Here is a 25623-nt window from a genome sequence, read left to right as displayed (position 1 = left end):
TTCATTTAAGTTTAAAAATGATTCAGAAAAAGAAAATCTAAAACATGCTCGATAGTAAAGAAAAAATATCCTGTTTAGATTAAAATTATCTTACCATAGCTCTGTAGTACGACAAGCACACTGGCCCATCTAAAGTGAACTCCAGAGGTATTCCTGAATAGAAATCAATGTGCACACCCTAACCACAAAGCCCATCTAAAAATCAATGAGGTTTTTTAAAAGAACTTGTTTTACAAGAGAATGTATTCTCTGCAAGCTATGAAAACCCAAGGAGTTATATTTGTGGGTCGGATAAATCTTTTTTTCAAAACTAATGCCCCACACTTAAAGATTAAGTATTATAATCTTTGTTTTAACAGAAGGCAAAGATAAGAAAGGATTCTAAATGTATAAATGCTCTCCAAAGCTGCAATTGTACATACACAGACACACATAATGGCTTTAAAATGGCCTCCCTATCTAGAGGCAGCCACAGGCAAGACTTGCTATGGGAAAGGGTTTGAATGGACATGTAACGTGTTCATAAATGTGCTTTTTTCGAGAGTGTAATTGCTTCCTTATCCTTAATGTCTGCTGGGGAATCGAGAGGCTAACATTGGAACATACAGCAGAGCAAACAAAGAATCCATTTGAAAAAATTATAAAAGATTTGATGGATATGTGTTTGCATAAAGCTATAGGAAGCACTGGTTTGTGTGGTAGTTGGAGGAAGAGGATACAGGCACCAACAAACCAACAAAATTCCTGTGGATCCCAGAATCTCAGCCTCTTATAAACAATAGTTAATTTTAATTAAGGAAGCCTATTTATTCCCTGTATTTCTGAAATAGAACTCACTCATTAGTTGGGTCCTAAGAAGTATGTTTTTCTTTTTATTAAAAGCAGCCTCTGGGGCAGCCGTGGTGGCTCAGCAGTTTAGCACCGCCTTCAGCCCTGGGCCTGATCCTGGAGACCCGGGATTAAGTTCCATTTCGGGCTTCCTTCATGGAGCCTGCTTCTCCCTCTGCCTGTGTTTCTGCCCTCTCTCTCTCTCTCTCTCTCTCTGTCTCTCATGAATAAATAAATACAATCTTTAGAAAAAAATAAATAAAAGCAGCCTCAGAAGGATTCACCAAGTGAAAAATAAAAACATCTCCTTTCCAAGGGTTGCACCTCTACCCCCTGTCTGTCCCCATATCTCTCCTTCATGCTTCTCTGGACCACATAGGGGACTGATAACCACCTCTGGCCATCACTGAGCTGCCTTAGGCTCAGTGGCCTGTGGGCCTCTGGAGGCGAGGGCTGTATCTTGCTCATCCATGTGTTCCCTGAATGTAGGACACAGATGCTTCATGGTCTGTAATGCTTTGCTACATAAAGAAAGATTTTAGTTAATTCCTAAAAGTGTGTTTATTGAGGAAAGCAGAAATGTTTATGATATTCATTAGTCTGCCAAACCTAATTTATTTAAATTAGGATATTTTTCCATCATTAACATGTTTCAAAATTTCATTTTCCAAAATCTAAAATATGAATTTGTCTAAAATGAGTGGTCAGGAAAAAATAACAAACTAGTGCAGAGAGAGGCATCTTTAATGCCTTAAAATTGGAAAGTACAGTGTAGTTGATGAAAACAGATGAGCTTATAGGCTTTCAGGCTGAGTCTTTGAGCAAAGAGATTCAGCTGGAAAACCTTGGTGGGGATGATGGCAGCAAAGTGACTAGCATCACAGGACTAGAAACTTTGGGTTGGGGCCATCATGGGAATAACTGAGCTTTGGAATTTGTGGTTTGCCATCCTCAAACCCATATAACACTGATTTGTATGAGAAATTTAATGTACTAATCTATAATACAATATCTTTTAAGTGTTCAATATGTGGCAGACGTGGTATTGCCAATTGGCCAAGACAAGCCCCATATTTTTCACAAGGCTTAAGGTCTAGCGGGAGACAGTACAGAAATACCTACCTTAGATTTCCAAAGCTTAGCTCCCAGATCAGTAGCATCAACATTGCCTGGCGGCCTGCTGAAAAGGCATGGTTAAATCCCTACCCCAGTCCTGCTGAGTCAGAAACTCAGGGATAGGGTAATTTGTAGCCTAACAAACCAAATCCAGGTGATTCTGATGCACTTTAAAGCCTGAGAACAAATGGCCTAAAGACCATTTACAGGGAGTGGTTTTCAACCACTTCATATTAGAATCACCTGATGCATAATTTCCCATACCAATTAAACAGAATCTCTATTAGCACCCTCTTCTTTAATAATTTCTCCCACTAACCTGGCTTTATTTTATTTTTTTAATTTTTATTTATTTATGATAGTCACACAGATATATATATATATATATATATATATATATATATATATATATAGAGAGAGAGAGAGAGAGAGAGAGAGAGAGAGAGAGAGAGAGAGAGAGGCAGAGACATAGGCAGAGGGAGAAGCAGGCTCCATGCACCGGGAGCCCGACGTGGGATTCGATTCTGGGTCTCCAGGATCGCGCCCTGGGCCAAAGGCAGGCGCTAAACCGCTGCGCCACCCAGGGATCCCACTAACCTGGCTTTAATCACACCATTCTAACTGACCATGCTAGGGATTCCACTGACATTTACAATGTTTAACGTTCTTCCTGAAATTTCTTCTATTACATGTTTCTTAGATACACTTTCTATTTTTAGCTCATAGTCTAACTGAAGTCTAACTTCATAAGAATTATTTCAGATGTTCAAGAAGTTCCAAATGTCCCTAGATATCTTTCATTAGCAAATGCATGATTTTCCCTTTTGAGTTTTCTCTCTCTAGCTTGAAAAGTCTTTCCCTGTTCAGATGAACTTCTGCTAACAGAAAAAAACAATAATCAGTAGTTGCAACTTTTAAGTAAAGATCTAACTCTAATTTAATTCTAATATACAAGTACTGAATGGAAAATATTAATAAGGCTACAAAGGCTAAGTACAATTTAGATTTATTTGCTTTGGCTGGAATGATGGTGTCAAGTCAGTGGTAAACCTGGTTATCTTGTACTGATAAAATCTGATTGGAAAGCAGATCTGCTCACCACACTGCCTCCAATGCAACTAATCATTGGGGAAATGCAAGTCAAAACCACAGTGAGGTTTTTCTTCCTGACACTTGTTAGGATGGCTAATTTATATATATATATATATATATATATATACATATATATACATATATGTATATATATATATATACACATATATATACATATATGTATATATATATATATACATATATATACATATATGTATATATATATATATGGCAACAACTGTTGAGAGGCTGTGGAGAAATTAGAACTATAGCATACTATCACTGGGAATGCAAAGGGGGTGAAGCCTCTATGGAAAACAGTGTGACAGTTGCTCAAAAAATTAAAAATAGAATTACCATAGGATCCTGCAATTCCACTTATGGGTATTTATCCAAAAGAATTGGGAGCAGGATCTTGAAGAGATATTACAGTCTTACACTCATTGCAGCACTATTCACAATGCCCAAGATGTAGAAACAACCTAAATGAATGGCAGATGAATGGATAAATAATACGTAGTACAAACACCAAATTGTAATACTCTTCAGCCCTTAAAAAGAAAGGAATTCTGCAATTTGCAACAACATAAATGGGCCTTGAAGGCATTATTAAGGGAAATAAGCCTGTCACAGAAAGATAAATACCACTTGATTCCACCTATATTAAGTATCCAAATAGTCAAATTCATAGAATCAAAAAACAGAATAGTGGTTTCTGGGAGCTGGGGGAAAGGAGGAAATAGGGAGTCACTCATTAACAGATATTAAATTTCAGCCAAGTAAGTTAAATAAGCTCTAGAGCTCTGTTGGACAATATTGTATCTATAGTCAACCACTGTATTGTACACTTAAAAATTTTTGAATTAAGCGAGTAGATGTCATGATAAGTGTTCTTATCACAACAACAATAAAAATCTGATTGGTCTTTGTGTATTTGATTAATAAGAAAAAACCTGAAAATGAATTAATAAAACTTGGTAGATTAAAAATCTTTCAAAACATGGTATTTATGGAAGGTGGTGTAGCAAGTAGTGTCCTTGGTGGTTAAAGACTTTACAAAACTAAAAAAAAAAAAAAAAAAAGACTTTACAAAACTGCTAGGAGTTATCTGTCATGTGAAACTGAAAAAAATGGCAATTCTGAAGGCAGCATGTATGTATGGAGAAGGAAGAAGAGACTGGCTAAATACTGAGTCATAGTGAAAAAGAGGGTTCTTCTATCCTGCTCCCCTTACCTGAACAGATGGAAGTCAGGGCATATGTGGACCTGACCAATGCAGGGTTGCTGAGCTGGGCTATACTGGGGAAGTCTGTTGCCTGAGGTTTTAGTGAGAGATTCCTGGATGTAGTTACTAGGAGCAGGAGCCCATCGGAGTGCAAAGTCAGAACCAAAGAAAGAGTGTAACATCAGGTTACAAGTTTGTATAGAACCAGACAGAAAGAGAGAGAACCCAAAAATGAAGTCAAGGAGGGATGATAATAAAAGAAGTTTAAGTTGATTCTTGGAACAACAGAGCTAACAACTCTCTTGGGGAAAAGGGCATAAGAATACTCTATATCCTAAACATAAATTTTCCAGTTCCTTTTAGGAGCTAGCCCTGAATGGCTAAATCAGAAACCTTAACTCAGAAGAGCCCTCTTCAATCTGGGAAAGAAGACCTACACAGCCATAGGCCCTATTCAAGCAGCTGTGGACAAACCTACCAAGATATGAGCTTTGCCTCTGAATGGACACTATTGCTCACTGGGGATTTCACTCAAATGACCAGATTTATTTTGCTGGGGTTTGCAACGGCAATAATGACATTTAAAATACCACCCATAAAACAGCTATCATCATCTGATTCATTTTTTGACATGTGCTTATATTTTGTGGTAGTTTGAAAAAAATAGCAGTGAAGTTAATGCCTCATTACTTGGAACCTCTCAGGTTAGATCCTCCAACCTAAATTGAATCACAAAAATACATTTACAGCTAATTCACATATTAAAACAATTTCTATCAATCATTATTTGTGTACTTAGAGATTTGCATACATCTCTTATACCATTCAAACTCCTCTCCTCTCCAGCCACCCAGTTTTCAGCAAATCCATCATAATCATGAAGCCAAAGTGCAGGAAATATGGCTGGACACTGCAGGGGGAAAAGAAGAGTCTGACTTAAACTGGAGACATTCATTCCCTCAACCACCACATGAGGGCCAGAATAAGGTGAAGTTTCAAATCTAAAGGCACAAGGTACACAACTTAATTTCTCTGCATCTCAACTTATTTAGTTCTTAAATGAGAGTAATAATATCTCTACCTGTACCACATAGGCTTGTTAAGTATTAAGTAAGAATTATCATGGTCCTGAACGATGGTGGATAAACGTATTTGGTTGGGCTCCAAGAAGAGGTGTCCAACCCTTTTAGCTCTTTTCCCTCCCAATGCTGTATGCAAGAATGCTGACTATATTTCAAAGGATCTGGTGGCCAATACACATAGACAGAGACTTGAAGACTAGAGAGGCAGAAAGCCTGCCATCTTTCAGGATGTACTGAAAGGAAAATGACGTCCTATGGAAATCAATATGAATTTCTCAGATAAAGTCTGAGCAAATGCAAAAGTGATGTCTAAGGAATAAGGCATCATGGACAAGATTGTATATGACCATGTTGAACAAACTGTATATCACTCTTATTAAGTAATATACAGTAATATATTACAGTAATATATTACAGTAATTATAGGAGTAGCCTTTGCTCAATGTTCACTATAGGATGTTTATTTAATTCTTACATCTAGTCTAGGAGGTAATTATTAGTATATCCTTTTTAAAGATTAGGAGAGTGAGACTCAGGGAGGTGAGGTGACTTACCTAAGTTCACGCAGTGAATGAAATGTTAAGTGGCACTGCTGACCCTGGATCTCCCTGACTTCAGAGCCAATGGTCTTAATTGTTACAGAATCTATCTTAAAAGCATGAAGTCACCTATTTCTAACACAATTTTCTTCTCAACTTCAGAATGTCTACACTGAAGAATCCTTTCATATAGAGTCATATGTATAGCAACCTGAACCGGGAAGACTATGTAATGGACTGAATATTGTGTCACTCCAAAGCTCGTATGTTACAACCTAATCTCCAAAGTGATGGTGTTCAGAGATGAGGCCTTTGAAAGGCAGTTAGCTCATGAGGATGGACCTCTCATGGGCAGGATTAGCACCCTTATAAAGGAGACTCAAGAGAGTTCCCTGTCCCCTCTTCCAAATGAAGATATAGTGAGAAGACCAACATCTATGAACCAGAAAGCAAACCTCTACTAGTCACTGAATCTGTCAGTACCTTGATCTTAGACTTCAGTCTCCAGAACTATGAGTAAAAAGCTTCTTTTGTTCATATCCAAACTGTAATATTTTGTTGTAACGCCTGAACACCTGAATAGAGTAAGACACTCCATCCAACTCCTATAGTCCAAATTCAGGTACATTAAAATGCTAGTTTGAATAAAAATTGGATTGATCCTCTGAATTTATATTCTCTTTCTCCAAAAATCTCACCATAAAAGGAATAAAGGGGAAAAATAAAATCTTAACAACAAAGAAAATGGGAGAGTTTGTCACTAGGAAAAATGTTTCCACAAGTTAAGCAGATGGTGAAGTGGTATCTGTTGGCACAGGAGGAGAAAGTCATAGCCCAGAATAATTACAGAGTTTTATAGCTAAGAAGGATACCAACAATCTGGTAAAACCACAGAGAGGTTGAGTCTCAGAAACACCAAGAATAATGAAGCTGAGAATCAGAGTAATATGTGGAACTGAAAACATTGTAATTAATTGAAATTGGTCCAGGAAACGGTGAATCACCATCTCCAATTCCTCCTCTGCTCTTTCATGGAGCACCTTCAAAACAGACAGGCATCTACCCCATAGACAAAGATGTCAGAAGTTTCCTCTCTTAATAAATATTTCAAAAAGATTTTATTTTTATTTATTTATTCATGAGAGACATACACAGAGAGAGAGAGAGGCAGAGACACAGTCAGAGGGAGAAGCAGGCTCCAAGCAGGGAGCCTGATGTGGGACTCGATCCCGGGACTCCAGGATCACATCCTGGGCCAAAGGCAGGCGCTAAACCACTGATCCACCCAGGGATCCCCTCTTAATAAATTTTAAAGAAAATTTCAAGAGAAGATCCTCAGGGGTTTCTTTATGGTTTTTTAGGGCTCCCCCTGCTACTGTGAGTTCTGCACTTTATCACACAATGGTTAAATAGTTCTTCTGGTATGTAACAAAGTCTCAGACTTTTTGTTATCTCAATTTAAATATAAGTAAACAAGCAAAGGTCACCAGACATTTGAGGAACACCCCCCATCAAATGTTAGAAAGATATAAAAATAAACAGTAAGACATATAACCCCCAGAAAAAAATAATTTGCAAGACAGGGGAAACTTAAAAAAATCAAATCAATACCTTCAGATCTGAAGAGACAATGAATCTATAAGTTGATATATAAACAGAACAATCAGGCTTCATATTTCTCTTTGGAAAATATGTTAGACTGAATATTTTGAGAAGTCTTTCCTCTGTAAAACGCCTAGATGATATATAAACTTTAACACATATGTCTACACATTGCTGAGCTCATTTTAAAAAATGAGGGAAATACTTAAAAGAGAGTTGAAACCAGAATGTTAAGTGAATAGATCCAGAAACCAGAATGTTAAGTGACTAGAGGTTATCCGATGGCAAATGCCATTAACCAGAATATAGAACTTGAGGGCTAGTGGTAGGGCATGGAATGGAAGACTCTTATAGCACTGCAGAGTTGGAGAGGAGTCTTAAAAGTCCACCTAAAGCCAATATAACTAACGGTGCGGCAGATTCATAATGATAGTAGATAAAAAATGGCTTGGTACAAAATGAGACAATATAAAATTGAAGAAAATTGTCTTCACCACATTTCTATATAGAAAGCAACAGTAATGACAATAATAATAATAATAATAATAATAATAATAATAATACCTCCTGATAATTTTTAACCAAAGACCAGCTCACAGATGGGTCTGAGATTCAAATTTCTACTACATAATTAGGCATGGGAACAACATGCCAAGAAATTTAGTAAGTGGTCTCAATTTAATAATGCCCCTGACACCTCCCAAAGTACTGATTTTTCTTTGAGGAATGCATTATCAATCCAAGTTCCTTAAAATACCAATTAAGTTTGACAAACCATAAGCTCACAATAAAAAATAAAATAAACATAAGAAGGTAAGCCACCATGACTAAAAACAGAGCAAACCAGCCACAAAAATTGAACTGACAAATATCAGATATTGGAATGATCAGACACAGTCTTAAGGTGACTATGTATAAAATTATTTGTTGGTATAAACAAGGGAAAAAAAACAAGTGACTTATAAATAAGCCAAATTAGCTTTTAACAATGAAAACCAGAATAGGTAAACAGGATTAAGAGGTAAAAAGTTCCAGTCATAAAATAAAAAAGTCATGGAGATAAAAAGTACAACATAGGGAAATACAGTCAATAATATTATAATAATGTTGTATAGTGACAGATGGTGACTACACTTATTGTGTTAAGCATTGAGTAATGTATAGAATTGTCGAATCAATATAAATATGACATTATATGTTAACTATCCTACCATTAAAAAATGAAATAAAATAAACTCATGGAATAACTTAACCAGATTAGCATGGTGCTAGAACAAGTGAGTATCTACATATTAAAAAAAAACAACTAGACACAAACATTACATACTTCTCAAAACCTACCTTAAAATGGATTATAGGCCTAAACACAACCATATAAAATTCCTAGGAGAAGATAAGATAGAAGACAATCTAGATGACGTTGGGTTTGATGATAATTTTTTAGATACAACATCAGAGGCATGATCCATGAAAGAAATAACTGATAAGACAGATATCATTAAAATTTTGAATTTCTGCTCTATCTTCCTCCAAAGATCATTGTCAAAACATTGTCAAGAAAACAGGGAGAAAAGCCACATAATAAGAGAAAATATTTGCAAAAGACATCTAATAAAGGCTATTACCCAAATTTTCAAAGAACTCTTAAAACAACAATAAGAAAACAACCTGAGTTTAAAATGGACAAAAGGGGTGGTGGAAGGGGAGGAGGGCGGGGGTGGGGGTGAGTGGGTGACGGGCACTGAGGGGGACACTTGACGGGATGAGCACTAGGTGTTATTCTGTATGTTGGTAAATTGAACACCAATAAAAATTATTTTATAAAAAAAATGGACAAAAGATATGAATAAACATCTGACCAAAGAAGATACACAGATGAAAAACAAGCATGTAAAAAAGATGCTCAACATTATATGTCATCAGGAAATTGCAAACTAAAAAAAGATGCCATTACACACCTATTAGAATGGTGAAAATCCAAAACTCTGACACTAAGTGCTGGAAGGAAACATTCATTGCTGGTGGAAGTATAAAATGGTACAGCTACATTGAGAGACAGTTCGGCTAAACACATTCTTACTATACCATTCAATAATTAGGCTCCTTGGTATTTAACCAAATCAGTTAAAAACTAATGTCCACATAAAAACCTGAAGATAGGTATTTATAGCAGGTTTATTGGTAATTCCCAAAACTTAGAGGAAAACAAGATGTCCAGTAGCTAAGTGGATAAATAAACTATGATACCTTCAGACAATGGGCTCTTATTCAGTGATAAATATAAATGAACTATCAAACCATGAGAGAATATGGAGGAATCTTAAATGTATATTAGCAGTTGAAGAAAGAATTAGTGGTGCTTCCACTTTTGTTTAGAAAAGGCCAACACTCCCACTGAAAGCAACTGCAAATCTGAATAAATTACAAACTTCATATTTTTAAGGCACTGGACACCTGTCTAAGCAACAGGAGTGGAGTGACCAAACTCAAAAAGAATGACCACATATCAAGACTTGTGGGATGTAACTAAGGCAGTACTTGGAGAGAAATGGATAGCTTTAAATGCTTACATAAGAAAAGAAGACAAGCTGAAAATTATCAGCTTATGTTCAAACTAATAAGCCAGAAAAAGAATAATAGAATAAACAAAAGGATGTAGAAAAAAAGAGAGAGAGAAGGTTAAAAACAGAAATTAATTAAACAGGAAACAGACTACCAACAAAGACAGTATTTGAGTCTTTGAAATGGCAAATAAACCTCTGGCAAGACTGATCAGTAAAAGAAATAAAATCCAAACACAGTAGCAATTAAAAAAAAAAGAAATTAGAAATAAGTTTAGGGAATTAAAATAAAATAGAATAAAATAAATAGTTTCAAACCAACAAATTTAAAACATATAATTTGAACACTAAACAAAGAAATTTCTAGAAAAATATACATCCCAAAAAGACTCAAGAAATAAAAAGAAAAATAATATATAATCTTCCACAATAAAAACTCCAGCCCGATGATCTTAAAAATAAGCTCTAAAAACTTTCAAGGGATGCCTGGGTGGCTAATGGTTGAGTGCCTGCCTTTGGTCCAGGGCATGATCCTGGAGTCCTGGGATTGAGTCCCACATCGGGCTTCCTGCATGGAGCCTGTTTCTCTCTCTGCCTATGTCTCTGCCTCTCTCTGTGTGTGTCTCTCATAAATAAATAAATAAAATCTTTTTTAAAAAATAAAATACACTCTCATCCACATGTAAATTCTTCCAGAGATTAGAAAATAGAGTGATTACTCCTAATTTTATGAAAATGGTATAATCTTCATATCAAAACTAGATAAGGACAATACAAGAGACAATGATTACAGGCCAATTTCATTTATAAACATAGATTCAAGAGTCATAAAATACTGGCAATACATAAAAAATATATCATTACCAAGTTGAAATTATTCCAATAGTTCAAGATTGGTTTAACTTTAGAAACCTCTATGAATGTAATTCACTACATCAACAGATGGATAAGTAAAAAGGAAATGATTTGAGTAGATATATAAAAATTATTTTATAACATTCATAATTTTATATTAATATATTTCTAGTGAATTACAAATTGAAAGGAACTTCATCAACCTCATAAGAATTATCTAACAAAAAAGAACTATAAATACCATACGTAAAGATTCCCTTAAACATCAGAAATAAGACACAGATGTCCAGAGTCTCTGCTTCTATTCAACATTGTATTACCAAAAAAACATAATAAGAGACAGAAAAATACACAAAATAAGGAAATAGAAACTCCAAAAAATTACTATTCTAGGTAAGAGAATTTAGCTAGATGGTTAGATATGAATTAGTATATTAAAGCAATTATATGTCTATATACTGGCAATAACATGTTAGAAATAATATTTTTAAATGTCATTCCTAATAGCAACAACAATATAAGGTACCTAGTAATAAATATAAAAAGATGTCCAAATCCTTTATTAGAGTAATCTTTTATTAAAAGATATTAGCTTGTTAGTTATATGTTTCTCTACTCTACTCTTAGTGGTTGCCATAAAGGATATAACATGTATCCTTGAGTTAATGGAGATGAATATAAATTACTACTGTCACCATTTCCATGAAAAAAATAAGGATCTTGTACATTTTAATTCCTGAACTTTTGGGATGCCTGGGTGGCTCAGTGGTTGAGCGTTTGCCTTTGGCTCAGGGCGTGATCCCAGAGTTCCCGGATCGAGTCCCACGGTGGGCTCCCCTGCACGGAGCCTGCTTTTCCCTCTGCCTACATCTCTGCCTTTCCCTGTGTGTCTCTCATTAATAAATAAATAAAACCGTTAAAAAGAAATTCCTGAACTTTATGTTCTATTTTGTGCCATGTATTTTAATTCTCTTTAAATTTTAAATTCTGGAAGACATTAAAATTACTGTTTGTACAACCAATATTCAGTTAGATTTACACACAGATTTGTCTTTTCTAGTGTTCATTTCTTCTCATATTTCCATGTTTTCCTCTGGGATCATTTTACTTCTACCTAAACAATTCCTTTTAATATTTCTTTTTCTTTTCAAATTAGCTCCATTGATGTATAATTTACATACTATGAGTCTCACTAATTAAGTGTATTTTTTTCTAAATGATAAATGCTGTCAAATTTTTGTTTTGCTAAAAATGTCTATTTCACATTTATGTTTGAAGAATATTTTCATTAGATATAGAATTTTAGTTTGACAATTTCTTTCAGAACTCATTTTTTATTGCTTCTATGATTTCTTTTAAGATGTTATCTATAAATTTTATTGCTCCCTCTCTGAAAGGGATATCTTTTTTCTTTTTCTGATAGCTTAAACCTTCTTTTCTTTGCATTGGCTTTCAGCAGTTTAACTAACATCGTTGTCTTGGTACCCTTATATAAATATAAGTATTTATATTGCTTGGAGTTTATAAAGCTTATTGAATCTGAGAATTGATGTCTTTTGGATTTGGGAAAATTTATAGCTAGTATCCCTATCAATATTGTTTCTGCACTCCCTTTCTTTCATTCTGCAACTCCAATTATACATTGTTTAGACATACATCTTATATGTTTCTTACACTTTTTTCATTTCTTTACTTTTTTTCTCTCTGTGCTTTGGTCTACACATTTTCTATTAACCTACTTTCTAATTTCATTAATCTGCCTTTGTGTGTAACTAGTCTCCTTTAAAGCAGTCTATTGGGTCCTTAATTTCATTTTTTATATATGTGTAGCACTGGGATTTTTTATTTGACTTATTTTATATGTGGTGTAATTAGCAAGTTTTTTCATTTTTTAAAAACTTTATTTATTTATTTATTTATTTATTTATTCTCTATATCCAACCTGGGACTCAAACTCATGATCCTGAGATCAAGAGTCTCATGCTCTTCTGACTGAGCAGTCAGTATTTGACTTTTTTCTTAATATAGATTCAAGTTCTCTAGGGATTTTCTCTATTTTGTCATTTTTTGACTTATTAATTACGATTTTACAGACATGTCTGATTTCTCTAATATTTTTATCACCTTGGGTTTAATCCTATTATCTAGTTTTTTTTTTAATTTTTTATTTATTTATGATAGTCACACAGAGAGAGAGAGAGGCAGAGACACAGGCAGAGGGAGAAGCAGGCTCCATGCACCGGGAGCCCGACATGGGATTCGATCCCGGGTCTCCAGGATCACGCCCTGGGCCAAAGGCAGGCGCCAAACCACTGCGCCACCCAGAGATCCCTATTATCTAGTTTTTTACCTTAGGTTTCAGTTATTTGATCCTGTATTGTGCTATGCTTGTCAATTTTTCATTGAATACCAGACATTGCTTATTTAAAAAAAATTAAGAGATAATTAAAGGTTCTGGTCGATGTTATCTTTTTCCACAAACAATTTTTGCTTTTGTTCAGGTAATAAAATAAGAACAAATCACCTTAGGGGGGCCTGAGTCAGTTGGATGTCCCACTCTTGGTTTTAGCTTATGTCATGATCTCAGGGTCATGAGATCAAGCTCCACATCAGGCTCTGTGCTCTCTGTGGAATCTGCTTGAAATTCTCTCTCCCTCTTTCTCTGCCCTCCTCCCCTAGCTCGTGCAATAAATAAATAAACAAACAAATAAACAAAATCTTAAAAAAAAAAAAGAGTAAATCACTTTGGTCTTTGGGAATAAGCTTCTTTGAAATTTGATTTTACTCTTTTCTGTGCGTTAGTCTATTTCTGGTTTACCCTTACTCCTGGGGGTAGCTCACTAGAGATTCCTAAATAGAAGTCTGTGATTAGGGGGATCCCTGGGTGGCTCAGCAGTTTAGTGCCTGCCTTCAGCCCAGGGCATAATCCTGGAGTCCCAGGATCAAATTCCACATCAGGCCCCCTGCATGGTGCCTGCTTCTCTCTCTCTTTCTCTCTCTCTCCCTCTGCATCTGTCATGAATAAATAAAATCTTAGAAAAAAAAAAAGAAGTCTGCAATTAATAGTACTCCTCCTCCATGGCTCATCCTGAACTCCAATTTTCCTTAGAACCATGACACTAACACAACTGTATCTCAGCTTTCTAGCCACTGAGCTAGAGCTGCCACTTTTTGCTGTGCTTTGCTCTCAGTCCAAACTCTTTATAAATCATTAAGCTCCTCAAAGGTAAAAATACTGTAGAATATCTCACTTCATGGGCTTTTCTAATCTCTGGGATTTTTTTCTCCTTAAATCTTGGCAGCCTTGAAAGCTCTCTAATGTCTTCAAATTGATACTTTTGGTATTTTGTCCAAATTTCCAAGTTGTTATTAATAAGAAGTAGGTCCATGAAAAGTGATTCCTTAATTAATGGAAGTCTTTAAAAACTTTATTTTTTAATAAAGCCAAAATACACAATAAATTCAAACTGGTACTTCCAATTGAAATTCAGGAATGTGGTATTTTTACTCAGCTTTATTGATCTTGGATCTCTATATCCTTTTCACATAGCAAAAATCATAGTTCTTAATGATAATTACTCATTTGATTTATCCCACAATACATGTATCATATACACCAATAAGATAATAAAAGTATCAACACTATTAATAAAAATATGATTACTCAAAGTAGTTTGATTTTTTAAAAATTCTTTTAACCTAACTATATTTTATAATTATGTAAACTATTTTCAAGATTCTAAAGCCAAATTCCTAAAGCAAAATATATTTCAAAATATATTTTGAAAGTATATTTCTACTTTCTATTCCTGTCTGTTCCACCTTATTATGTCATTTCCCAATTTTAATGTTTTTTTCTACTACTGTTTTATAAAACAGAATAGAGTACATGGATATTTTTATAAACCCCTCTTTCTTCAATAAATAAAAGCATACTATATGCAAATTTTTTAACTTTGATTTATTTCTACTACAATATATTGTAAAGATTATTTCACTGTAGCATATGATAGTCTGTATTCAATTTTATAGCCGCATAGTACTCACTTGTTAATTTTCTCGATTGTTTGTCTTTCCAACATCATTCATTATTTATTTAAATACTTATTATCTTATTGTTTATTAATATTATTTCATCTAAATATTTACTATTTATTTTATAGCCTTCCCTTGATTTACCTGATCTACTTTGCTCTTCTTTATTTAGTTTCTTACAGTGTAGTTTTAGGACATTGATTTTAAAAGGTATGTGAAACTTTAGAGAGGATGGAATGACAATGTAAAAATGTCATTTACCCTCTCACTTCTTCTGAGAAGTTCAAGAGTATACTTCCTTGATCAAAGCTCTGAGAACTACATTTATGAAAGGTACCCCATCATTTTTTAAGAATTCTGTGGTTCTGTTCTCCGTAGGTCAGAAATGATAGTGAGAAATGCTCCCATCAAATGGGGATCCCTAAATTCAACAGGGATGAGGAAAAGGCCAAATGGTGCATTTAATCACCAAAAGCCATGTGAACATGGTTATTATAAATGGCTGCAGAGTCAAAGCAAAAACCAAAATAGTTTGATCCACAGAGATCAGCATAGGTTAGCTAGAATTGAAATAGATAGGCATAGAACTAAAGCCTTATTTGGTTGATATAATTGGGAACGCTCTATGTCTGGTAATATGGTTGTTTGACTTGAATTACCACAATAAAAAGTGAAAAATTCCCAGGGCTGGGGCAGTGTACAAACCCAAAGCCTTTGAATGAGGAGGCTGGATTCCCTTTGAGAAAGGACCCTAGTACACCACCAACAATTTCTAATGTGTATCTTCCCCTTTGGTCTTCTCCAATGGGGCTGTAGACATTTACCAGAGTGACTGAGCATTGAGGAAGGGGAGTACTGGACAATAGCTCTAAACTGACACTAATTCCTGGAGACTCAAAATGCAAGTCTGTGGGACACCAGTCAGAGTAGGGGCTCACCAGTCAGAGTAGGTCAAATGATCAATAAATTTGGGCTCAGGCCCATATCACTGTACATATGGAGTAATCTATAGCGATCTACTTGCTTCCCACAACCAATAACATAAGTGTGAGTGTCTGTGTTAGCTAGCTTGTGTTATCAGCTGGTGACATTTAAAGTAATTTTTTAAAAAAAATACGATGAATATAAACTAAAGCACAGAATACATAGTTATAATAAGGAACATTAAACTTAATCAAACATTCATCATTCCAAATATCTAAACAATGAATTTTGTATTAGAAAAACCCTGGCGTATGATGCCTTGCATTGTTCACCTCCCCACCAGACCTTACGGTGATGGGAAGCATGCTGATTGATAGGAGCTCTCTTTCAGGGAGCAAAAAAAAAAAAGGGCACCAGAAATCATTATTTCAGAGCTCCCCTATATTTCACTGTCACAAAGATACTAAAATATGCCAAGGATAGGAAATGAGATTCTAACTCTCCAATGAAATATAATGTGAGAGATGAAACTTGCTCCTTTCTCTTCAAATACTGTGGGGAACTACCTTGTTTAATAGTAGTAGTGGTTTTCAATGGTGATTTCCAAACCTGATGATTATTTTAAGGCACTGTTTGAAAATTGACTGTTTCCTTACATTTTTCTCTCTATAATAAGAGACCATATATCCTGGCTTGTCTATGACAGTCCTACATTTTGTCTATCTCTTGACATTTCATCCAAATTGAGTACCCAATACTCTATCAAAAATACCACTGTCTGGAGGATAAATTAAGCAGTAACCCTATATAACTCAAAGGAGCCTTTTTATATGTGAAATTTTGTGATCTTTCTTTGAAAAAAGGAAAATAGGAAACATAAAATCTTTGCTATGAGATTAACAAAAAATCGAATATCTTTCTAGTCAAATAGGATAAGTTGAAAGACTTACTCTTATCCTCATGCTTTTGAACTCATAAAATATGACACAGGATGAGATTCTCACCCCAATTGTCCATAAGAGTGATTTCTTATTGCAAGAGATGGACTTCAACCTCATGGTAAATTAGAAAAAACAAATGCTAAAGTCTGTTTTTGCTCTTGCTTTAAAACCCATCTTTGGCAATAAATTAACCCCATGCTTGGCCTTTTGGTAAGTTATCTCCAAGTCAGAAGAATGGGGGCTCGTAAGTGCTGCAGAGGTGCCAGGGGTCCATGTTCAAAGGTCTCCTTTTCACTAATCTGTTGTAGGTCTTGAAGTGACATAAGAGAGAACCCATCACTGCCCATGTCACAAACTCTCATATATCAACATCTGGAGCAAAAGCAGTGAAGTCAGATGCTTCTAGTGGGAAGGCAGCCACCAGGTTCAGACTAGATCACTTGTCAGCAAAAGTGAGCCATTATATGAGATAAGGACCTTCAAACTGAGAGTAGCTAAAGGGTTGTCATATCAAACTTGGCTCTTTTTCCTTCAATAACAATATGTTCCCTTCTCCTTCCATTTTTCGACCTATGTCAGTGAAATCTCTTCCCATCCTTCAAAGCTCAGGTAGAATGATTTGATTCAGGATGCCTCCTCCCATTTTCTCAGTTATGACCCTATATTTTATGCCTCTCTCCTAGCTCTTACCTTTCTTCCTTCAATGATACTAATCTCCACATATAACTGCTTCCCACAAACAGCAAATGTAAGCATCTAGAGAACAGGACCATGTCCTGTTCATCTTTGAATCACCTCAGCTCCTGTAACACTGTCTACTAGAAGAGTAAATATTTAATTTGATTGAATCATGTTCACTATCAAATGCTTTTCCTTTTATTAATTTTTCTTTAATTATAAGTGAAACTAGTCTGCTCACAATTATGGCATAAGTGTCAGCCTACTGTTGAAGTATTTGGAAATATTCTCTCAGTTATCTAAATGAGTACTCCAACTAAAAGCACTTCTCAATTGTATAGCAGGTACTCCTAGATTTTCTTGCAGTGTCCCAAGATCTTCCAAATATGATCCACAAGGAAGCACAATCATTAGAAGGCAATATCCAATACATTTAAAACATTGCCATTAAGATAACATTTGACTTAGCACATGATACATGACAAGTAAAATAACAAGGCTCTGCTGCATTCACTGCCTGGGGCAAACTATTTTTGCCTTTGTTCATTGTTGATAGCACAATAAAGGGCAGAATGTACTATTTTTAAGTGTGCTACTGGATGGACGTAGGCATAAGAGTACACTCATGTAGCTATGACCTAGGTCAAGACAGATAATATTTCCAACATTGTAGAAGACTCCCTTGTGTTTCTTCACAGTCAATACCATGCCTCCTTGCCAAAACATAACCATGATTCTGATTCTTTTCACTATAGATTAGTTTTGTCTTTAATTCATATGAATGAATTAAGAACATATACTCTTTTATACCTGGCTTCTTTCATTTATGTCTGTGAGATTCATTCATGTTGTTATATGTAGCAGTAGGTAGGTCTTGTGTGTATGTGCATATATACACATTATATGTATATACATATATATGTATGTGTGTGTATAAGTGGATACTATCAAACAGCTTCTTTTTTTAAAAAAAATATTTTTATTTATTTATTCATGAAAGACACAGCAAGAGAGAGAGGCAGAGACATAGGCTGAAGGAGGAGCAGGCTTCCTGCAAGGAGCCTGATGTGGGACTCGATCCCAGATCCCGGGATCACACTCTGGGCCAAAGGCAGATGCTCAACCACTGAACCACCCAGGCATCCCATCAAACAGCTTTTCAAAGTAATTTTTACACTTTCTACCCCTTCTAACAGTGTATGAGAGTTCTATTGTTCTCCACCAACTTGCTAGCTTACTAACACTTTTTTATTGTCAATTCTTTTAATTTTAGCCATCCTAATGGGTAATATAGCTATCACATTATTATTTTAGTTATATTTCCCTTACAAATAATGAAGTTGACCCATTTGCATTTGTAAATTAGACACCCAAGTACCCATTTTTGTGCAGTACCTGTTCAAGAAACAAAGGATTAATGTTGAGAGGTGGGGGACAACAGAAAGGACAGGAAAAGAAAAGGGAGTTCCTGAAGGGGGATTGCAGGAAGCATGATCACTCACCTCACTACATAAATCAGATAGAAGTAAGCATTTAACTATGATTTAACCTGATTTCTACAAACATGCCCGACCACTTGTACATAAAGCTCCTAAAAAATGATATTATAACTGCTGTTGCTGTTTCCAAAAGAAAAAGAAAAATTAAAGAAATATTCCTGGATCTGAACAGGTAGATGCAGGAGAAGAAATTTTCAAGAAAAACATTGTGGATAGGATTATCAAAATAGTGGAAAAAGAGATTGGGACAAACATGGCACATGGGAGTTTGATGAGAGCAGATGAAAATCATTCTCCAGTGAGCCATTCCATCCAAGAGAAGTGGGTTGGATAGGAGATCTTACTGTGCAGTCATTTTTCTGAACTTTCCCTTTCTAATCCATCAATGTGGTTATCTATGCTAATTAGAAACTCGTGCAATTCCTTACCAGTCATAGCTGTCATTTAATAATCTCAAACTAGAACTGAGATGTGGGTACTGGAAGGAAAGAAATAAACAGTATAGACTAGCCAATTGCTTTCCTAGTAAATTATTGAGGGAGAGGGAAAAAAAATGTGGAGAACAATAAGTTTGATTTCCAAGCTTGAGCCACATAAAAAGGAGCCTGCCTAAAATCCCATTCTGTGTGTGTGTGTGTGTGTGTGTGTGTGTGTGTGTGTGTGTGTGGTGTCTTGTATAGACCTTTCAACTCCTTGGCCCTGACTTGCTCACAAACAGCCTGAGCTGCCTCGTTTGATTAGATTTCCTCCCTCAGAGTTCCACTGCTTGTCTGAAGGTAGTGATGATTCCCTTGGGTTTAGCTGCCTGTCTGCTGAGATGGTCACCTCCCCTGGCTCTGCCACCCCTCTAGGGTTTGTTACTTGCTTTCCCAATTTAACTCATGAAAATGGACTGTTGTATTTGAGGGAATGCTTATTCGTAATTATTATCTGCTTTTACAAGATTGCCCATATCCCACAAAATGTACAATGTCAAATCCAATAGGCCCAATTGCTCATCTGGTCCAAGCCCTTCATTTAGCAAATGCAGAAACTGAAGCCTAAAGAGGTGAGGTGAATTGCCTAGAAATTAGTGATAGCTGGGACTAGAAGTCAGATATCCAGGTCTCTGGGTCTCGGCATTTGCCTCTCATATCTTGGTTACATTTATTTTGCTCTTATATTCCTCCCACTCTTCCCAAACCGTGCCCTGACAAGTTGTTTGCAGAAAGTAATAAGGATTGGACTAATCATTCTATGGTTTAGAGTCTGTTAAGCAAGTATGGGTAAACCCAATCCAAGCTGGCAAATGTGGAAGTATCTCTGAAAATTTCCTTCCCATATGGGGTGGGAATTTTAATTCCTCTGTGTGGATACAGAAAAAAAACCACACTTTTCTCTGACAAAATAATACAAGTCTGCATAGAGACTTGTATCTAAAGACCTGTATCACCTTCTCCATGGAGTGGGAAAGGACAAAGAAAGAAAGAGAAAGTCACAATATTGAAATAAAGTTCAGTTCATCTCACTATCAAACTGTAGTGCTACATGAGGTGTTATAAGTTTATACTCACAAACACTCCTGCCCTTCGCTTTTTTCTATAATATGACAAATAACCACAGTTTGAAGGAAACAATATAGTATAAGGTACTTCAACTGGGGAAACATCTGCTGACTCGCTTGTGAGTAATTAGGCTGGTAACCCCCTTAAACAAAGGACAGACACACTGAGTTCTTCAAGCCAAGAATCCTAGGCCCACAGGGTAACCATTAGCTTCCTCCTTTGGCTGGATTTCATTTCCCACAGATGGCTCTGCATCTGGATGTTCCCCAGTAGTTCAGCACAGCTATTAAATTAAGGCTGTTGGCGGCTATTTCTCAAAACCCTTTAAAGAGCTGTTCCCTAGTGAACAGGGCAAATGTCACCTATAGCAGATCAAACTGTAGGTTACTATTTCTTCCTCAATTAAGTACAGACAGTCCTCATTCCAGCTTCATAATGCATCTTGGGTAGTGGGACAGCCCAGGGCTCTCTAAAGGGACAAACACCCTTCCTGCTTTGGAACTAAATTTGGAATGCATTCTTTGGATTTCTTTACCTCTATAAAAAACTTGTTGGTCAGTTACAAGTATTGTTTCTATTTTCAAGGTTATTGACTGTAACTTTGAAAATAAAGCAACTTCTCTCTCAAACAAATGGACAAATGAAATAGACCCTGTTGATTTTTTTTTTCCTTAACAAAGAAAATGAGAAAAAAATGACCAAGAAGCAAAGATGGCCACTATTGGGGTTTTTTTCTAAATATTGTTGTGATAGGCATAACTAACATTCTGGTTTCATTTTGTGTGAAACAGCATTCCTGGTGCTGCATTAACACTTTCATAACATTAATCTGAATGGCCAGTCCATTGGAGAAAGGCTCATCACCTCCATGCATTACAGTGGATGTGTGTGCAGCTTTGTGCGGGACAATTTCTGATTGCTTCTATAATTTCCTCCACTTAAGGACTGAGTCACTGGCACTTTAAACGTAAAACACAATCTCTTGTTATGGTATGGCTTGGAGTGCAGGCAAGAGCATTGGTCTGGGAAATAAAATAATGGAAAGCCCTGATGTGTTACTACTATGTTAATATGAATATGATTCAAAGATTCTGAGCTTCTGTTGCTTCATCTATGAAATGTGGATAAGAACACTTTTGAGGATTAAAAATGTATGTGACAATGCATTCAAAAGTCTAATGTCCTATAGAAAGGAAGTGTCGATATTATTTTATTACTATTAGTTGGTATTCCTAGTAAAAGTTGTGTTGAACTTTTCTCTATATTTCATTTTGCACAGTTTCTATTGCTATATTTTAAAGTTCATAAATTCTCCCTTCTGTTACACCTAATCTGCATGTTAATTTCCTGCAGTACATTTTTTTTTGTATCAGGCATTGTGGTTTTTATCTTTCAACATTCAATATGGGTTTTTAAAAATATATTTAATGTCTCTACTTAACATGTTCAACCCTTTCTCTGGCTACTTGGCCATATTGAAATACAGTTATATTAACTATTTTAATGTCTTTGAATATAATTTTATTATCTGAGTTATTTCTGGAATGGTTGAATTTGATTGATTTCACTCCTCATCATGGGTTATATTTTCCTTTTTCTTTGCATACATGGTAATGTTGGATTAGAATGCCAACATTGTGAATTTTGCATTTTTAAGTACTAGGTTTTTTGTATTGTTCTAAATGTATTTGAAATGTGTTCTGAGATACAGTGCAATTTCTTATAAGCAGTTTGATCCCTTTGGATCTTGCTTTTAAACTTTGTTAGAGAGGACCAGAATCGAAGTCCAAATCTTTAGTCTAAGACAATTTTTTTTCCTTATGAGTACTCTTATGAATGCCCCATGAGTTGTGAAATTTTCTTCTCTAGCTTGTTTTTTAATTTTAATTTTTCATTTTATTTTATTTTATTTTATTTATTTTTGTATTTTTTTTATTGGAGTTCGATTTGCCAATATATAGTATAACACCCAGTGCTCATCCCATCAAGGGTCCCCCTCAGTGCCCGTCACCTAGTCACCCCATCTCTTCTCTAGTTTGTGGGGAATGGGATCAGGAATCATTGCTACCCATGTGCAGTCTGAAGATTATTTCCTCTAATCCTTTCAGTCATATCTTTTCCAAGCCTCAGATGGTTTTTTAATGTGCACACGCTAGTTAGTACTCAGCTAAAGCTTTGAAGGAGACTCTCTTTAGAGCTCCAGAACTCTTTCGGTGTAAAACTCTCTCCTCTTTGTTATCCTGTCATATGAATCTCTAGCCACCTTGACCTACCTGGGTTCCCAGCTCCATCTTCTTAACTCAGGGAGACTGCTGGGGTCGACGTGGGTCCTCTCACTCTGTACCACAATCTGGGAGCTCTCTCCAGGAAGCTACCTGGGAAATCATAAACTTCAACTCATTTCTTCCCATTCCTCAGGGATCTCTGTCCTTTATTGCCGAATACCTAATGTCTTGAAAACCACCGTTTTTAATTTTTTCAGGTAGAAGGGTAAATCCTCCCTCTGTTATTTCATCTTATTCAAAGAATTAAGTAGCAAATTTGTTGGTACAACATCAATAACAAATTGAAATCATCCAGAACAACAGCAGGAAAGGAAGGGAAGAAAATTTATAAGTTAAGTGCCCTTGTTTTTAGTAAATGAGGAGTAAGTGGAATATCAGAAGGTAAAAGTCATGGGGAGACAGAGAGAGGGCTTAAGCCAAAGGACACACATATATCAGTGAATAGGGGTATTTATCATGAGATTGCTGGCCTTACCTCCTAATTCTGAGACACTTAGAGTGAGAGAAACAGCTGCCTCTCCTTTAAGAAGAAACCAGGATTCTGATGGGAAAGGAGGTGAAGAAAATGATTGATGAAGAAGTCAAAGGAGCTTGTTAATCAAAGAACAAGGTTTCTGGGACCAGAGTGGAAAGATTGGGAAAGAGGAAGACTGGATGGGGAAGAAACACAGAAGGGGCTAAAGAAGATGGGTGGCCAGAGGGAGGACCTGTGTCCAGGGTGGTGATCTGGCATTGAGGAATGTGAATATGGTGGGTGTAAGTAGCTCAAGGCTGCCGGTGAAATGCACCCACCACATCTTTGGTGGACAGTGGACACTCAGCCATCCCAGGATTATACGCAGCTTGCAGAGATTGCAGTCTAAGAAAGTCTTAGGCTCAGATGGATACAGTGACTTTAGTCTTCTAGGACCCTATTGACTGAGTGAGTCCCAGCGAGAAAGCCTCAGCCTCACTCAAGGAACTGACACCTATGCAGTAGCATGCAGACTGGTCTGAAGGTAAAGAGTTGAAATCTGAGAGGTCATAAAGGTCCCAGGACAAAGGGAGAGCACAGTCTGCTATTTGCTAAAAGCTGGCAAAAAAACAAAAAACAACAACAACAAAAAAAACACTTGATTTTAAGCTACCAGGGAACAAAAGAAAAAAAGGGAAACATGATAAGTTACAAATTACATATAAAAATAAAACTAAACGAAAGAGATATTTAATGCTAGGACTGGATGGAAATATTTCTCATGTGATTTTTCAAAATGAGAGAAGTATATGTTATCCAGGTATAGTCATGTCTCTCATGGGGTTTTCTATTAAATCATTTCATAATGTTGGCTGATTACTTGGCCCTTTAGCTTATATATATATATATATATATATATATATATATATATAAAGAAGTACTTTCTAGTAATAAGAAATGAAGAGGGCTCCATCATGAAGCAGTGAGTTCCCTATGAGAGATAGCTTTTGTTAGCCTGTCAGGTTTGGCATATAGACTGAGCTGCTCTATGTATATGCATATAATTGTATATGAACATGTATACATATGTAAACATGTATATGTATACATATACATTTTATATTGTATGTAAATATATACATATATATTTTACAGATCATTCCACACCTAAAGCATTAGGAGGAAAGAAACCTTAGCTAAAATTATAGAAACCATTTCAATTAATCTTTGGAACAAGCAGAGAACATCATGAATAAGTGTATGAATAGATTAAATATAAATCCATTGTTAATCAATTAGAACGAACTTAATATTATAGCTTAAGTAACAGGAAAATGAGATTTACCATATTTAATCAATTCAAAGACATGTATTTTTTCCCAAAATTTAATATTTCTGAAATCGAACTGCTTTTTAAAGTGAAGTCTTACAATGGCTGTCAGTATGGCAGTGGTTGATATTTGTTATACCAATGGTTCAAATTGTGTGTCTGGCCCCCCACCCAACAGCATGGGATATCATCTGGGTATATGTTAGAAATGCAAATTCACAGGCCCTACCACAGACTTAACTGAAGCAGCAAATCTGATTCAGCAAACTGTGTTTTAACAAGCCTCCAGGTGATTCTAATACTCACACGGGTTTTAGAACCACTGGCTTGTATGCTTGAAAGAACATAAAAGCATTAATATCAAAACCTACAGAATAGTTATCAGGGCTTGGAAGAAAGTCACGGGGATAATAATGAAGCACCCTTCTAATCTCTAAAAACCAAATGCTTGTGTGCTGGGAAAGAGGATAATTAGACATGTTTAGCATCATTCCCAAAGCTAGGGAAGCTCTACATAATTGCAAAGCAAACCTAGAACAAATGGCTTTTAGTTAATTTGTGGATTTCTAAAAAATGCTATGCACTAGATAGCATAAAAGATGATATTGTATGGAAAAGCATAGTCATAGCTAAGTAAAAAGAAATTCAGAAGAGTGAGACTATAAAAGTAAGGAAGTTTTAGAAATACCATATCTGGGATGCCTGGGTGGCTCAGCTGTTGAGCATCTGCCTTTGGCTCAGGGCATGACCCGAGATCCAGGATCAAGTCCCACATTGGGCTCCTTGTGGGGAGCCTGCTTCTTCCTCTTCCTGTGTCTTGGCCTCTCTCTCTCTCTCATGAATAAATAAATTACATTTAAAAATATATCCACTTTTTAAAATATTTTTCTTTTCATATATATATATATATGGATGATAAGCTATAAGAAATGTTTCATGGAGGCTGAATAAGCTTTTTCGAGAAATTTAAAATAAAAATTCTAAATGATATGAAAACATAGTGTCAACTTAATAGGTAGCCCTTTTCTTGCCC

General features: G+C 35.8%; 1 long non-coding RNA gene across 1 annotated transcript in view; it reads right to left on the bottom strand.

Annotated features, from left to right (window-relative positions):
• The window catches only part of LOC125754048 (uncharacterized), a 40317-nt gene extending 17422 nt beyond the window's left edge, over positions 1-22895 (bottom strand). The window contains exon 1 of the long non-coding RNA XR_007407306.1: positions 22795-22895. This is a non-coding gene — a long non-coding RNA (uncharacterized LOC125754048). The remainder of the gene's footprint in view (positions 1-22794) is intronic.
• Between the last annotated feature and the right edge of the window lie 2728 nt (positions 22896-25623).

This window comes from Canis lupus, chromosome 30 (assembly GCF_003254725.2).
Source record: "Canis lupus dingo isolate Sandy chromosome 30, ASM325472v2, whole genome shotgun sequence".
Taxonomy (NCBI): domain Eukaryota; kingdom Metazoa; phylum Chordata; class Mammalia; order Carnivora; family Canidae; genus Canis; species Canis lupus.
The sequence above is the reverse complement of the archived record's forward strand: the minus strand, read 5'-3'. Positions and strand labels throughout refer to the sequence as shown.